Here is a 16,685-nt window from a genome sequence, read left to right on the forward strand (position 1 = left end):
ATTAGCACTCTGTTATGTCCCGCTTTGTGATTTTGTCAAATTAGCTGGGATGAGGGCAGTAAATTAATCAGGGTGTCCTGAATAACCACACACACACACACACACACATCTTCCTAGTTTGATTCTTTCTACCTACCTCCCTCTCCCTGTCTGTAGAGTATACAATATTCAACTGAAAGAAAAGTGAAAATTACAACTTCATTATCATTGAACAGACTGAAAAAACATAAAAGATTTACAAATGTCTTTGAGGACAACAGGAAAAAAAAATGAAAGTAGAAATTTAGTATGTGACTGTATTTATTTAGGCTTTTAACCTCAATAAATATCCAGTTCTTATTCAGACAATAGACCATGTAGAAGAAAAAAGTCAGTACTCTGAACTTCTGGAATGAATCTAGTAAAGACAAATTAATGAATTATCTAAATCCAAGAATCCATATCTGCTGAGAGAGACAGAGACAGAAAGAAATAGATAGTCACTCAAAGTATTGGAGCTCTGTCCTGTTTTTGAAAATACCTCTCTGATTGATTTTCTTCTTATAATTTATTGCATTCAGGAAGCAAAATTCCACAGTCAAGATTAAATAAGGGAAAAAAGTTTAGATAACAGTTTTTGATTCATCACACAGAACAATAAAATAACTTTCAGTGTATCCTGGAGAATGAATCCATTCAATCTGGTCTAGCGGAAAGAAAAGAAGTACTTCTCTTAATTAGATTAATCAAAGGGGCTCCAACCCTTGTTCAGTTGCCACCCAAATTCTAAAGTTTGAAAGGTCAGAGTTTCTCCCTGAACTTTGACTTATTTTGTCTTTAGAAATTGGTAGACTACAAAAGGATCTCAGTCTAGGATACCGATTAAGAACAGACAAGGTTAATTCATTCAAATTAGTCCAACAAGACTTCAGACAGAAATAATATTATTTCTGCTTTTTCCTAAAGAAAGAATAAAGGATAGGGTGGCAATTGTTGTGCTTTCATAATCGGAAGTAAAAAACTTCTTCCTTTAGACTTTTAGTTAAGATGGCAATGGGAGGAGCCCAGCTTTCCCAAATATACTTTGGCAATGACCAAAAAAAGGCACCAGATCCAGCCATAAACCCAAAGAGAAACATCAGTAAACTTCTCCTTCAGTCCAAGACTGCCCCCAAAAGTTGTCCATGAGCTTTGGAAGATACTGTGCCAGAAAAACTAGCATGAGCTCAAGTGAAAAGGCCAGTAACCCAAAATTGTGCAGGGACTAGGGGATTCCTGGGGTATAGAAGCCCGCAACAGTACCCTGACAAGGAACATCTAACCACAGAGATCTGACTAGAGAAACTGAAGCCATCCATCATTCTGCATGCACCATCCACTCCTTCCACATTTGCTTTAGCCATATTCCATATATTCTGATTTTATTCTATTTCATATTTCATATATTCTATTTCATATATTTTAAAATTATTTCTATGATCCAAATATTTTAAATTTTTAAAATTATTTCTATGATTCATTAATCATTGCAAACATAATTTCTTCTTTTCCATTTAAATTCATATTTTGTTTCACATTTTCCTTATCATGACCATTTTATTGCATTATGTGTAAAAAGATGTGCTTGAGATTTCTGACTTTCTGCATTTGAGTTCCTTAGGCCTTAACAGTTTCTGTATAAGACCTACAAGTATCTGAAAAATGCATATATTCTCTAAAGATTGTCATTCAGAAGAACTTCATAGGGCTATCAAATGAAGTTTTTCAAACATTTCATTTGCAATTTCCTTTTTTTTTTGTATTAAGTCATGACTGAGAAATGTTAAGATCACCTAGACTTAGGGTAGCTCCTCCCCATTCCAGTTTGCTTTTCTTTAAGAAATTATTTGCTACACTATTCAGTATATATATTTTAACAACTACATTATTTCATTATCTGTGGTGCCTTTCATCATAATGTATTTTCCCATTTCTCTCTCTATATAGTATCAATGTTTGCTTTTGCTTTATCTGAAATTCTGTCTTTTTTTTATTATTCATCTGACATAATAAATTTTATCCTAGCCCGTTGTTCTGAATCTGTAGGGTGTGGACCTTCTCTCCACCCAAATAGTCACAAATCCTTACAAATGAATAGAGGGTCTGAAAGCTCTTATAACTGAAAAATTCATCACTTCATAGCCAACTTGGTGATAAACCCCTCCAAATTGAATTATGCTAGTCCTTGGATAACTGACATATAATTATACTTTCATACCTCACTGTTACTGCGATATTATTTGTTAACTCCATTTAGTGAGGACTTAAGCTTGGAGGAACATTGGTTTTCCCAAATGTCACATATCTGGAAGAGGATAGAGTAATGGCTTTTGGTACAAAGACAACCGGGAATGTTTTTGAACTTCAATATCATTGAGGTGGATGATGTCTCCTTTAAGCTACTGTCTTTGATACGCTCTGTTAATTTGCTCAAGTGCTTTCTAGTCTAATAGGAATAAACTGGAAAAGCACTGAGATGACATGCCAATCTCTGGACAATCAATCCTTCAATCTAATTGAAGGATATTAGGAGTCACTGAAGTATTTCCCCACCTAGCCTGAGGGAAGATTTCAAATTGGGAACTCAGTACAATTCTATCAAACCTATTATGTGCAGCTTGGTATACTTCAGTAGATACCAAGTTTAGATAAGACATAGTCTTTCCCCTTCAGTCTAGTAGGGTAACATGGTATACATTAAAAAAAAAACAAAAACAAAAGAACAAAAACTATAATATAAAACAAGTGATACATGCAAACAGAAGTGCAAGGTAAGTACTATGTGAAGTTAGAGGGAAGGAAGAATTCGTTGTTGTTGTTGTTGTTGTTCAGTCATTTCAATTGTGTATGACTTTTCAGGACCCTATGTAGTGTTTTCTTGGCGAAGATACTAGAGTGGTTTTCTCATTTTACAGGTGAGCAAACTGAGGCAAACTAGGTTACGTGACTCGCCCTGGGTCACACAGCTAGTACTAGTCCTAGGCTGGATTCAAACTCAGGTCTTCCTGACTGCAGGCCTAATCCTCTTTCCACTTCTCCACCTAGCTGCCCTGAGGAAGAATTACTGAGTAAGTAAGGGTTTTTATTGGGACTATCCTGGAGGAGGTAGTATATTATTTGGGCTTTATAGATAGGAATTCAAAAGATGGAGGTAGAGGGAGGAAAATATAATCCAAATATTGGTGACACCTTGAGCAAAGTTATGGAGGAAAGAATATTCAGCGTATTATAGATAGCAGGTAGCTAGTCCAGCTTGGAATATAGAGAGCGCATATAGTCCTCTCTATTTAATACATCTAAGCTTTTAAAGGCTAGTCTAGGATCGACCCACTCAAATGAATGCTAGTAAGTTACCAGGAATGTCATCCTCAAAAGGCCAAGTCATTTTGGATCAATCACATGACATCATATAATGTTGATGAAAATAGATTCTTTACTTAAAATAGAAAAGCAGGACAAAATCAGGAAAACATATTAAGATCCTACCTTTCAACACTTATGGTCTAAATGAAACCAATTTATAATACACGGGGATGGAAAACTAAAAGTCCAGCTGAGTCTGGCTTCATGATGCAGTCTTGGTCTCTGCCCTGTGTTTCTGGTACCCATACTAAGGTGATAAGACACAGCTTTCAGATCAGCATAAAGAAACTGATTAATGGAACGTGTCTGTGTGCCACTGGAACACTGAAAGATCAGGAATCTGCTACAACTGCAGTTGCTGCTTTTACTGAAGATAGGATGAGGACTTCACAGGCTGGACATCGGGGCTCTCACATCAAATCTAAAGTTTTTCTTTGCTAGGCATGGGGACAGAGTTCGATGTTTATATAAGGTTGCAGGAGCTCCATGTCTGCAACCTCAGTGGGATGTTTGGGAGGTCTTTTCCTGTGGCCATTTCCTACCCTTCCTCTTGTCTTCTTCCCAGTACCCTTCTGGAAAATTTCCATGTCTGAAAAATCTCCATGCTATGTGAAAAAGCACACTTCCTAGGACAGATAGAGACTGATGTCTCTATAACATGGCATTGTAAGTGGGCAAGAGAAAAATCCTTACATACAGAAGCCAATTATAGTAGTAAATAAGGTTATTAAAGATTTTGTGGTGCCAAATTAGGGAGACTTTTGAGGCCCCTACAAAGGAGTTTGAATTTTATTAAGTAGGCAATAGGGAACCATTGAAGGATTTTCAACAGAGGAGAAGGATAATAAGATTTATTCATAATCATGATAATTCCAACATCTGTGTGAAATATGAATTTCAGAAGGGGAAGAATGAAGTCTGTCCAGGTGGCTGGTAATGAGGACCTGCTCTGGGGCATTGGTAGTCAGAAGAGAGAAAAGGAGACAGACATAAGATACAGTATGCAGGACTTTGTTATTGATTACATATCAAAGATTATAAAGATAAAATAAAGAATTTTGATTACTTGAAATTCAAAATTTTTGAACTAACAAAAATCAATGGAACTAGGATAAGAAGAAAAGTTATCAATTGGGAAAAATTCTTTGCATTAAAAATTTCTGATAAAAGTCTGATATCCAAGATATAGAGGGAACCAAATCAGTTTTATAACAGCAAAATATATAATAACAGAAATCCTAAATCAACAAACATTCAAGTGATAAGGAAAAAAGTTCTCAAAAGAAGAATGTTAACGTATGAAATCTTTTAAGTTTTTTAACATATGAAAGATTGATACAAATCACTTATAGTAAGGAATGTAAAACAGAACAACTGAGTTTTCAAATTATACCCAGTAAATTTTCAAAGATGATCAAAGATAGAAATAGTCAATTTTAGGGCGTGTGTGGAAAGAGGTGCATTAATACATTGTTGGTGGAACTGTGAATAGGTCCATTCATTTTAGAAAGCATCTGGAATTTTGCCAAGGAAGTGATTAAAATATCCATATCCTTTGATTCTGAGAGCCCATTGCTAGGCATACACCCTCAGGAGACAAAAGCTAGAAAAAAGAGTCATATATATACCAACATTTATAGCAGCTCTCTTTGTAATAACAAAGACCAGGAAACAATGTAGATACATAAATTGGGCAATGGCTAGACAAACTTTGTACATGAATGGAATGGAATATTACTGCAACATAAGAAACTGAATAAAAAAATTATAGGAGGGCATGAGAAGATATATGAACTGATGCAAGAGGAAATAATCAGAATCAGGAAAGCAACATACACAATAATAGAACAATGTAAATGGGGCAAAAACCCAACAAAAATTGAAACATAATGCTCTTTAATTGTAATATCTAAGTTTAGCACTTAAAAAAGAGATATGAGAATATACTTCTATCCCTTCTTTGTAGAGGGCGGGGACCATGAAGGTGGAGTACAGCACAGACTGTCAGTTTTCCTTGATGGTTTCCTTTACACCTTCTACTCAAAACCTTTCCTGATCACTCTAGCCGTTAATGCTCTCCTTCATAAAGGTATTTCATATTTTATATACTTATATATGCATATGTTGCTTCCTCTATTAAAATGTCAGCTCCTTAAGGGCAGGGAATGTTTCATTTTTATCTTAATATAACTATTGTTTAGCATAGCACTAGGCAGGCACATAGTAGGAAGTTAATAAATGCATTTTAGCTGATGTGTTAATTAGATCAATTGAACTCTCTCTCTCTCTCTCTCTCTGTTTTGGTTCTGCTTTTGGTTCTTTCTCTATTTTATTGATGTAAGCATTTAGAGATATAAATTTTCCTCTGATCACTGCTTTTGCTGTATCCCATAGGTTTTTGTATGGTGTCTCATTATTGCCATTCTCTTTAATAAAATTATTTATTGTTTCTATGATTTGTTCTTTAACCTACTCATTCTTTGAGATTAGGCCTTCTGACAAAATAAAGTTGTACCAGTGATTAGTGTACTTAGCAGGCAGGATTTTGTTTTCTCAACTCTAAAATTTTCAAGAAGATGCAGAGATTTTTAAAATATGTAGTTTTAAAATATAATGCACATTCTTTATTTTAATCCAATACAACAGAAACATGCTCTTTTTGCAAGAGGGCTATTAGTGTTCCTAGGGGTAATGAAGAAGAGAGAAATATTCTTTCCTCCTACTGCTCAATTTTGATGCCCTCTGGCACAAAATCTCATGGGAAAGTGAGTTCATAAAAAAGAGAGACTTGGGGTGCTTAACTATCAGTTCTCTTTCATTGACCACAGAGAGGAAAAGTTTTTTAGACAAATATCTACCTCAGTCTCAATTGACCAGGTATCACTTCCCAGTGTCCTCATAATAAGATACAAGTGGGCATTTGACACTGCCTTAAAAAAAAAAAGGCCTCACTATAATCTATAAGGCTGGGAAACTCATAAAACTTATCAGGGACTGTTTTTTGTCTTTTTATCCCCAGTTGAGCCTAGCACATAGTAGGCATTTAATAAGTACGTATTAACTTGACTGATCAAATCTGCCACTCACTTGTGCCAATATCTATTCAAATAAAATGTATCCACTCAAAATAGCTCTAGAGATTAAAACTCAGGTTTTATTTAAAAAAAATATTCACTGAGTCTTCCTTCTACCTTCCTCTAATTCATGTTTTTTAGTTCTTCTTTGCTGGTTCCAGGGGAGAAATATTATTTTATTTTTTAGGTTTCTTGGGATCACCTCAAGAGCAAGGAAATAGGCTGGTATACAATGGGCAGTCCACAGTTTAAGAAGGACTGAAAGGGTAGTAAGTGGAAAAAGTTTAAGAAACCCTTGAGAAAGCAATTTTTTCATCTTTCTCTACATTCAGGGACAACCAGAATGGCAAAGCAGTAAATTGTGCTCAGGCTAGATTTGGATGGGTAGGAAGGAGGAGAGTTTTAAGAATATATTCTCATTTCTACACTTGGGTTAGTGAGTGAGTGAACATAAATTCAACTAGAGCACTTTCTCTAGTTGGACTCAAACCTTCAGACAAGACTATGTTTGGAATTCCATCTTTGTTAACCAAGAGAGACCCCAATCCCTTGCTCTGGAGTCAGCAATCAAATCAATACTACCATCCTATCCTTATTTCTGGAAAGGGTCGGTCAATTTATTTCCCTAAAGTTCAATGAATCATTAAGTATTCCCTTAATAAGTATTAAATCATTTAGTATTCACTTAATAAATGTTTTTCATGTATTTATTTATCCTGACTTGACTCTAAGGTAAACAACACTTATTTCGTATAAGTGGGTTACAAATGGTAATATATTTCATTCCTCATGTTAAAGGGTTCATGAGAGATGCATTTATTTTAGCCATGGAAAAATCCAGTCAAAAACCAGTTAAAAAAAAAATCGAGACAAAGCTCTCTTTTGGGGGGCAGCTAGGTGGCACAGTGGATAGAGCACTGGCCCTGAAGTCAGGAGGACCTGAATTCAAATCAGACCTCAGACCAAATACTTGTCACTAGCTGTGTGACCCTGGGCAAGTCACTTAACCTCAATTGCCTAAAACAAACAAACAAAACAACCCGTCTCTTTTGTCAGTCTAGCCTGATTCTGCAGGAGAGTGTTTTACAGACATCTGCTTAACCCTTCAGATTAAGAATATTAGGCTCACATATAAATCAGTAGTCTATAGGTTAATTATCAATTTATGGTATTATCACTAATTGTACTTTAATTGCAATTTTCTTTGTGGTTAAATTCCTTAGAAATGCCTTCTATAATAGGTATCTCTACTTTCTTTCCTCTCATTCTCTTCTTAATCTTTTAAAATTCAACTTCTGTCATCATTTCACCAAAATATCTCTTTCCAAAGAAACTGCCAAATCCAATGGCCTTTTCTCAACCCTCATTCTCTTCAACCTCTCTAAAGCCTCTGACACTGTTGATCATACTCTTTTCCTAGATACTCCCTTTTTTCTAGGTTTTCAGAACACCACTCTTTCCTGATCCTCCTCCTACCTGACTGTTCCTTCACAGTCTCCTTTGTTGGCTACTGAAAGAAATGATTATTAATAAGCAATGGTTTGGGGGAGATTTAGAGTTTCCTCTTTTTCTGTAGTCCTCACTTCATTCTCTTGAAGGACATTACTCATACTGAGATTGAATTAACTCTCTTGTTCAATCTTGGTCAGACCCCACCCAATTTTACAAAGAATTTAAACCCATTGTGTTCTACTTAGGTTTGGGTAAGGATAAATTCTTTGATTAGATTGCCCAAGGCTGAGGATAATTTAGAAGTATATGAAATAATCAAAGTTCATTGGAATAGGTCCAGCCCCTCTTAGTAATATTCATTCTCTCTCATTACTTATTCATTCTCTCTCATTACTTGTTAACCAATTAGAGTTGATTGCCACCCTCTGGAACATCCACTTTTCCAAGGCCACATAAGTCTTGAGCCCACCCCCATGAGGGTCTTTGGCATTCAAGAGTGATACTGACCTCTTTTATTAGTGACATGCTAGCCTTATTAATAAAATGATTAATTATCCAGGAATTATGTCTCTAGAACTTTTTTAAACTAATACTCCTCATCCAAAGTTTACCCTCTTACCACAGATGTCTCACAGGTTTGTATCCTGGGTCCTATTTGCTTCTCCTTCTATACTACCTAAGTTGGTGATATCATTAACTCCCATAAATTTAATTACCATCTCTATGCTGCTGATTCTCAAATCTACCTCTCCTGACCCAAATTCTCAACAGACCTCCACTCTCACATCTACCTGTGCCTTTCTAATATCTCAAATTGGATATGCAGCAGACATTTTCATATCTTCATATCCAAAATCAAACTCGTCTTTCCCCCAAACTTTCCCCTCCCCTTCCTACTTTCCCTATTACTGTTGAGGGTATACCAGAGGTGGGGAACTGGAAGTCTTGAAGTCACATCTGGCCTCAAGGTCGCAGATTCCCCACCCCTGGTATAACTATCCTCCAGTTCCTCAGGTTTACAACCTAGGTGTCATTCTGAATTCCTCACTATCTCTTACCACCCCCACCACCTCCAATATTCAATCTGTTGCCAAGGCCTGTCAATTTCACCTTGTAAGATTTAAAAAAAAAAAACTTTCATTACTTTTAAATTTGGCCAAATCATTAACAGGGTGATAACCATTGTATAGTGCAGAGGGTGTCAAAAAATCTCCAGCAGCAAGTGACTCCAGTGTGGAAACCAGATTAAAATGTAATTGGGAAATGTTTAACTAAATAAAAACACAATACAGTATAAATAATGTTAATTTGTGGTTTTCTAAATCAATATGAGTCCAACAAGGATTCATTTCTACTTGAATTTGATACCACAGGTGTAGTGAATTTGAGCACTGGCCTCACAGTTAGAAAGATCTAGGTTTAAAAAGCAGTTACCAAGAGTGTAACCCTGAGAAAGTCATGTAACATCTCTATACCTCAGCTTTTTAAAAAAATTTTAATTTATGAAATAACACAAGCATTTCCACAACATAGTAAAATAAAAAAAAGATGATTGCACATGAAGCTGAAAATCTATTATGTACAACTTTCTATTTTAAAATACATAATAAAGTTATCATGTAACATTTCTTGAATACACCTACTTTTCTCCTCTGAAAATTCCTCAACTCTAGTTCAGGCCCTCATCACCTCATGCCTATCCTATTGTATTAGCCTGCTGATGGGACTGTCTGCCTTGTCTCTCCACTCCAGTTCATCCTCCATTCAGCCAACAAAGTGATTTTCCAAAACCCGACAATGTAACCTTCCCTCCATCCTCACTCAGTAAACTTGGGTGGCTCCCTATGAGCTCAATTATCAAACAGAAAATGTTGTTTGTCATTCAAAGCCCTTCATAACTTACTCCTCTCTTACTTTTCCAGTCTTTTCCCACACACTCTTCAATCCAGTGACACTGACTTTTACTGTTTCAGGAACAAGATATTCCATCTCTTACCTCTCAACTCTGGCCATTTTCTTTGCCTCTCAAGTCTGCACTATTCTTCCTCATCTCAGCCTGTTGTCTCCCTTGGCTTTCTGTAAATTACACCTAAAATTTCATTTTCTACAGGAAGTCGTTCCCAATCTCTCTTCATTCTAGTGCCTTCTCTCTGATAATTATTTCCTATTTATCCTGTATATATAGATTGTCTGTATATATTTACCTGTTGCCGCTTCCATTAGACTGTGAGCTACTTGAGGGCAGGGGCTGTTTTTTTCTCTCCTTTTTTTAGTATTCCCAGTGTTCAACACATCCTTATCCCTTTTTGTTTATTGACTTTCTGCAGCATAACATGCTTTTTAGAGTTTCTTTTTTCTCATGCCTTAAACATCTGATAAGTGCAAACTAATTTTAATAATAGATATTTAGGGGGTAAATCCGTTCCCCATATAATTGTATTCCAAAATCCAGCATAAATTATTATTTTAAAAAAATGTATTCGTGCTCTTGCCTATAAGATTTTAACCTGGTCATCTGCAGTACGTCCTATTATCAGGCACATGTGAAGGATATTCTCAGTGTACCGTGATTGCACACAGTAGGCCCTTCATAAATGTTTGCTGAACAGCACGGCACCAGGACACAATGTTTTCTTCTTTGGAAGAATTCTTGGCCTCTCGGATTCAGTGTTACAGAAAGATAACTCCTAAAATGGTACACTTAATCTCCTTCACTGTGAGTCATCACGGACTAGCTTTTATCCGAGTAGCCAAAACAGCAGAAAGTCTCCATTTTCTTTTTAGCCCTGGCTGGGCCCAACTATGACCCGTTCACCCAGAGAGCTTCTTTTCAAATTGGAAACCTTCCTTGGCCTCAGTTGCTCACAGTAAAGAGCTAAGTCCTCTCTCCTTAAAGGGACAGTGGCCAATCCATTCTCAACAGGATCACCCAAGTATTTCTCATCCACTGCTTTGTACTTAAACTAAACACCCCCACAGACTTCAAGTCTGCTCAAGAAAGGAGCCTGTCTAGTCTGGACCCTTTATTTTAAAGTCCAGTTCTGCCCCGAGGCTGAGAAATGTGCCAAGCCAAGAGAAAAGCTAGCGTGGGTTAGGGCTGGCTGGGGGTCACCAGCACCGGGAAGGCTGCGGGGCTGAGCGGAGTTGTCATGGTTGCCTCTCACAGCCCCCTCTCTTCTAACTGCGGCTGCTGCCAGGCTTGGCGCAGGAGCGTCTCTAAGTAGAGGCGGGGGGAGGGAGGGGGTTGCGGCCGAGAAGACTGGCGTCTGGCCGCTGGATGGCTGAGGAGGATTAAGTTTCATGGTAGTGTATGTGAGTGTGAGTGTGTGTGTGTGTGTGTGTGTGTTTATCCTGTAGCTGTTCTCTGGGCCGTTACTTCAGAAGAGAGCGGTTGCCCGGCGAGAAAACCAGAGCCACTAAAGGACCCCCTCCCCACTTCCCGCGGCTCCCCCCCCCCCCGCCTCCTTTCCTCTCTTAGTCCCCGCCCGAGGCAAATCCCACCTAGCTGGGGAGGGCTGCAGGAACGAGCTGGGTAAGGAGTTGGAGCTTGGAAACTGTCCTAAGGGGCGGTGGAGGCGCGGTGGGGTGAGGGGGGGGAGTGAGGAATGCTCCCCCTTTCCCCGCCCAGCCCTCGCTCAATTCCCCGGGAATGTTCCATCGGGATCTCGTGATTCCGCGTGTTTTGTTTGCGCGCAAGTGCGGGGTGGGAATACGGGGTGCGTTGGAACCAGCCCTAAAAAGCTCCGGCGGCTTTCTTTACCAAAAAAAAAAAAAAAAAACCCAAACAAAAAACAAACCGCTTCTCCCTTGTCTCTTTGAAAGCACAAGGTTTGGAAGTTTCCTTTGGCCGATTCCATCCCTTCTCGCAGTCTTCCCCCTCTCTTAAACATGGTGCAAAAGTTCTTTTTTTAATTTTTCCTCCCTAGATGGAGGGTTGTTAGTAATGTTGCTTTTTTGGGGGGGAGGGGGAGGAAGGAATAATACCAGGCCTGGTCATGCAAGAGGGGAAATGAAGACGGGTGCGTGCGTGTGTGTGTTTGTATGCGCCGGGCTGTTTTGAGGGGGAGGGGGAGAAGGGGGGGTTGGGAGCCTGTTGCTTTTTCAATGTTGCCGTATCCGCTGTGATTTCAGCGGCTGGGCTTCAGTAAGGGCTACTTCTGAGATGTTACTGGTGGCTGGATTGCGAGAGAGCGTCTATTGGGGGCTCCGGGAGGACCAAAGGGTAGGGATGCTGCTCTGTAGACGTGTGCTTGGCTCTTGGGAATCAGTGTAGCAGCCGCGGCGGAGGAGGAGGAGGAGGAGAAGGAGGAGGCGAGCGACTGCGACTGTAGCAGCTGTGGCTGGGGACCCGGATCAGAGCTGCATAATTGGTAGGAGGCAGAGTAGTGCACACACCAGTGGCGTTTCTGCCCTTGCATCTGCGGCTAGTTTCAGTTACGAGCATTTAGCTGTCGCCTCCTTTTCTTTTCCTCCATTCAGGCCCCCTTTCTCCCGCCGCCTCCGCCTAGATTTGGCTCCTTTGTTTGTGGTCTCAGCATTAGAAAGCGGATCTTTGAATGCAGCGTTATTTTGGAAATGTCTCCTCCGTGTGTGTGTGTGTGTGCGCGCGCGCGTGTTTCCGTGTGTTTGGGCGGGGGTGGAGGATGAGGATGGAGTAGAGAGCTATTTTAGCTTACTATCTTTGCTGCAGCACAAAGGCTGGACTATCCTTTACAACAGCCCACATGAAATTTCAAGTTTGGACTGCTGGAGAAGGAGGGAGGAGTAGGAGCTGGTAGTGGGGTGGGGGTAGGGGGATGGGAACGTGTTACATGAGCAGTTGAGTGATAGCAGAAAAGTACAGGATACAGATATATACTGACACAGTACGGTGAAACATGTTATCTTTCTACCCATCCCCTCCAGGACTGCTGACTACTGTGCCCAGTAAAAGCAGCTGGAAAGTGGAATGTGCTTTTGGGGTGGTGATTGTTTTTCTGCTCATGAGATAATGGAGACACAAATTCACCAGCTATGAAGGAAACTCCTCTCTCTTCCTCTGATGGAAAGACATAAGAAACCTGAAAAGCAGTCAACCCTGCCTATAAGTCATGTTTGGTGGGCAACCCTATTATTAACTATTCCCTTTGTGTCTCCTCATAACCATTTGGTTTCTGTGGTTCTTTGACATGGTCTTTCTTACATGATTTTGTAGCGATCAAAACATGATTAGTGTAATGGAAAGAAAATTCACTTTGGATTGAAGAGAACTGGATTTGAATCCAGATTCTAATGCTATTTTCTAGCTTCCTTACTGTGGGCCAGTCTCTGAAACTGACATTTTCCTGACTTGTAAAGTAGAAGTGGTAAGAGTTTCACAACCCCATAGTGAAGAAAGTGCTTTGTAAATCTTAAAGTGCTACATAAATGGCCATGATGATGATGATGAGAATTTTGGCACCAGTTAATGGAGGAAATATTTGTTAGGGTTTTAAAGGTTACACAGCTATTAGTGTTAATTAAGTTGGGCCGTGTTTAGTTACAAACTTGGTAACATTTAGGATGGCAACTGCACTTTGGAATAAATAAGAGCTCTGTAAACCTTAAAAGTACTGTATAAATGAGTATTATTATTATTTTTACTGCACCAACATTTGAATTTCTGAAATTGAACTAAGACTATTCTAGTATAAAACATTGTGAGTGGTAACACTGGTATACCCATGTCTCTGGGTATAGCTTGGCCCATGTATTGAACCTCTTTACAGACAGACCAATTTATTTAGGATAGCCAGATGGATCCTACCCAAGTAGAGAGGACCAATTAAGGCCATGTAAAGTTTTGCAAACCAGATGTCTCACAGACACGCTATAATGGGTTCATTGTTTAATTTAGTTAAGGTAGTCATAGGCTCCTTGGAGCCAGCCTTAAACAAAATGATGAAGTAGGCTACGTGTTTTTGATAAAACCTTCCCTCTCCTCAGTGTTAGGAAAAATTAATGAAGAAAAGCTTTATGTATGGTCTTATCAGCATTTAAATTTTATATATGGGTGTATAATATGGCAAATACACACCAGTCTTTTTCTTTTTGACTTTTCTCTTCCCCCCCCTTTCTGTTGGGTTACGTTGTTAGAACTGGATTTGGAAAGATCAGGGTTTCAATCCTATTTCTACTGTGTATTACCTGTGTGACCAAGGGTAAGTCATCTTCTCTATGCCTCAGACTCTTCATCTGTAAAGTGGGGATAATAACACCTGTAATACTTGTCTTACAGGGTTGTTGTGGGGATCAGATGGCAGAATGTAGGTAAAGTACTTTACAAACCTTTATAATATAGTTAGCTGTTATTATTATTATTATTATTACTATTAATAATAATCTCCCTCTTCTGCTTGCCTTTAGACTCTCTATTATTACCCTTATAATCTGGAAGGCCACATCTTTGGATGGTTAGGAGAGGGGGGAAGGGTAGTTGCTTATTCATTGGAGAGAGTTGTTTTCATTGTCTTTCAAATTTCATTATATGCAAGGTCCTACTTTACCTAATGCCTGCTCTGTGCCTCATAATCACCAAAGGGTAATGCAGTCTTGCCCCAGAGAAATTGTGTACATCATCTTTACAGCCTGGAGGCATTCCAAGAGACCCATAGGAGTACACTGGAGTGCCATTTTGGACACAGAAAGTCCTGGGTGATTAGTTTTAGCCTACAGCTGCCACAGGGGATCTGTTTTCTAAAATGGACTGGCTCCAGAGATCTAAAGGGAGAGGAAGGAAGAAGTTAGGGGAGAGAGAATTGTTGGATTCTTTGGAGAAGCAGTTAAGGAGTTTGGTTTGTATTTCACAATTGCACTATCCCACTGAGGATCCTAAAGAAGTCCCCATGATAGTAAGAATGTTAAATTTGGAAGCTTGACTAGGAGATCTCCAGGGTCCATTCCAGCTCTAAATCCAGGATCCTACAATCCTGTTTAAATAAGCTTCCCTGTAGTAACTGGGTCACCCGAGTTCTCTTCCCTATCCTGTTGGTTTCTGTGAGTTCATAAATATAGATTCCTTAGATGGTGGCACCATTAATACACTTCAGTCTGAGAACCATTTACTGAGAGCCTGCTAGGTGCAAAGGCACTCATAGGACATAAGACTCTGGGATAACCAGTTGTATGTTTTCCATCTGAGTTTGTTCTAGGACATTATTATTTGCATCTCAGCATTCTGCATTCCTGACCCAAGAAAACTATGCTGGTATCATGATGGTCTTGGAGTATTTAGAGCTGGAAGAGTCGTTAGAAGTTGTCTAGTCCAGCTCAGATAAGGAATCTGAAGACCAAAGTGGTAGAGTGACAAGTGTGAAGTCATGAAGAAAATAAGTAGCAGAGTTGGTATTTGAACCTAGGACATGAGACTCCAAATTTAGTCTATTTTACACACTCCTACTATGCCTGATGTCCTACTGTATTTAAAAACAATTTCAAAATAGGCATTTCTGTGCATAGATGGTTGGATTTTTACCAATTTCTACATATTGATTGCATCCATAAATGGGTCTTGCATAAAATGCGCTGTAGTTAAATGGTCTTTGGTTAATTCAGACTCCCACTCATGCTTTTTGAGAATGGAGTAGCTGTAAAGTAGATGTGGTCATTGTTTTTGTTTGAGGACCTCTTCCACTCCTTATATGTGACTCCACTTGGCCTGTTGATTCACTTTATCTATCTGTTCCCAAACTCCCCTTTTGTACTGGCTTTTCTGGTTCTCTTACTGGATTGTAAGAGAGATTGTAGGCTCATTTCCCATACTCCTGCTCCTCCAAATAGGAAATTACTCTTAGGTTTTTTAAAAGGGTTTATTACAAATTAGTGTAGGGAGGTAGGCTATCCCACAGAGTATGAAAACAAATAACAAAGGAATATTACAAAGTAATATAGATATTTTCAGTCAGTCTCCTTCATCTGTGCCCATTTCCTTGCTCTTATTTCCTTTCCTTTACTTATTTCCTTTTTTTTCTTCCAGTTAAAGACTATTCTGAATCTTCACAGATTCTCAGAATTTTCTAGTTGGAAGTGACCTCAGCAGTCATCTAGTCCAAAGTATACATTAAAAGAATTCCCACTATAACATCCAAGACAAATGGTCAGTGAGCTTCTGCTTAAATACTTCCAAGGAGCAGGAACCCACTACCACTCAGGGCAGTCCATTACCCTTTTGGACAGCTCTAATTATTAGGAAGATTTTCCTGCCTTCAGGCTTAAATTTGCCTCTTTGAAATTTTCACCCTTTGTTTTTGGTCCTATCCTTCTGGGATCTAACAGAAAGGTCTAATTCCTCTTCCATATAACAGCCCTTTAATTACTTAAAAATCCCTAACAACCTTCTCTCACTGCCCCCCCCCCCCGCAAGACTTCTTTTCTCTGACCTAAAGATTTTCATTTCCTTCAACCAGTTCTTACATGACATGACATGACGTGACAGGTACTCAGAGCCTTTTACCATCCTGGTTGCCCTCTTCTGGATACTCCAGCTTATCAGTGCCATTTTATAGTTCCTAGAACTGAACGCGCTTAAGATGAGATCTGATGATGGCAGAATACTGTGGGATTGTCTACTCCTGGAAACAACGCCTCTTTTAATGCAGTTCAAGGACATATTAACTTTTCTGGGGCCACATCACACAACTAATTCATACTGAGCTTGCAATTCATCTAAAACTCCAGATTTTTTTCAGAAGGACTGTTGTCTAACCATTATTCCACCGTCTTGTAAGGCTGAGTTTTTGGTACCCAAGTATAAAACTTGAC

At 39.0% G+C, this 16,685-nt stretch overlaps 1 protein-coding gene across 13 annotated transcripts in view; it reads left to right on the forward strand.

Annotated features, from left to right (window-relative positions):
• The first annotated feature begins 11,146 nt into the window (after nt 1-11,146).
• The window catches only part of MPDZ (multiple PDZ domain crumbs cell polarity complex component), a 218,252-nt gene continuing 212,713 nt past the window's right edge, over nt 11,147-16,685 (forward strand). For 9 of the 13 annotated variants that reach the window (XM_027862854.1, XM_027862859.1, XM_027862861.1 and 6 more), the window contains exon 1: nt 12,178-12,277. The gene's annotated coding sequence lies outside the window, so the exon portion shown is untranslated. Of the gene's footprint in view, nt 11,211-12,019; nt 12,130-12,177; nt 12,278-16,685 lie in introns of those variants that run through there. The other 4 variants (XM_027862863.1, XM_027862864.1, XM_027862857.1 and 1 more) reach the window with 3 other exon arrangements.

Source organism: Vombatus ursinus, unplaced genomic scaffold (assembly GCF_900497805.2).
Source record: "Vombatus ursinus unplaced genomic scaffold, bare-nosed wombat genome assembly UNPS02014770.1, whole genome shotgun sequence".
NCBI classification, from domain to species: domain Eukaryota; kingdom Metazoa; phylum Chordata; class Mammalia; order Diprotodontia; family Vombatidae; genus Vombatus; species Vombatus ursinus.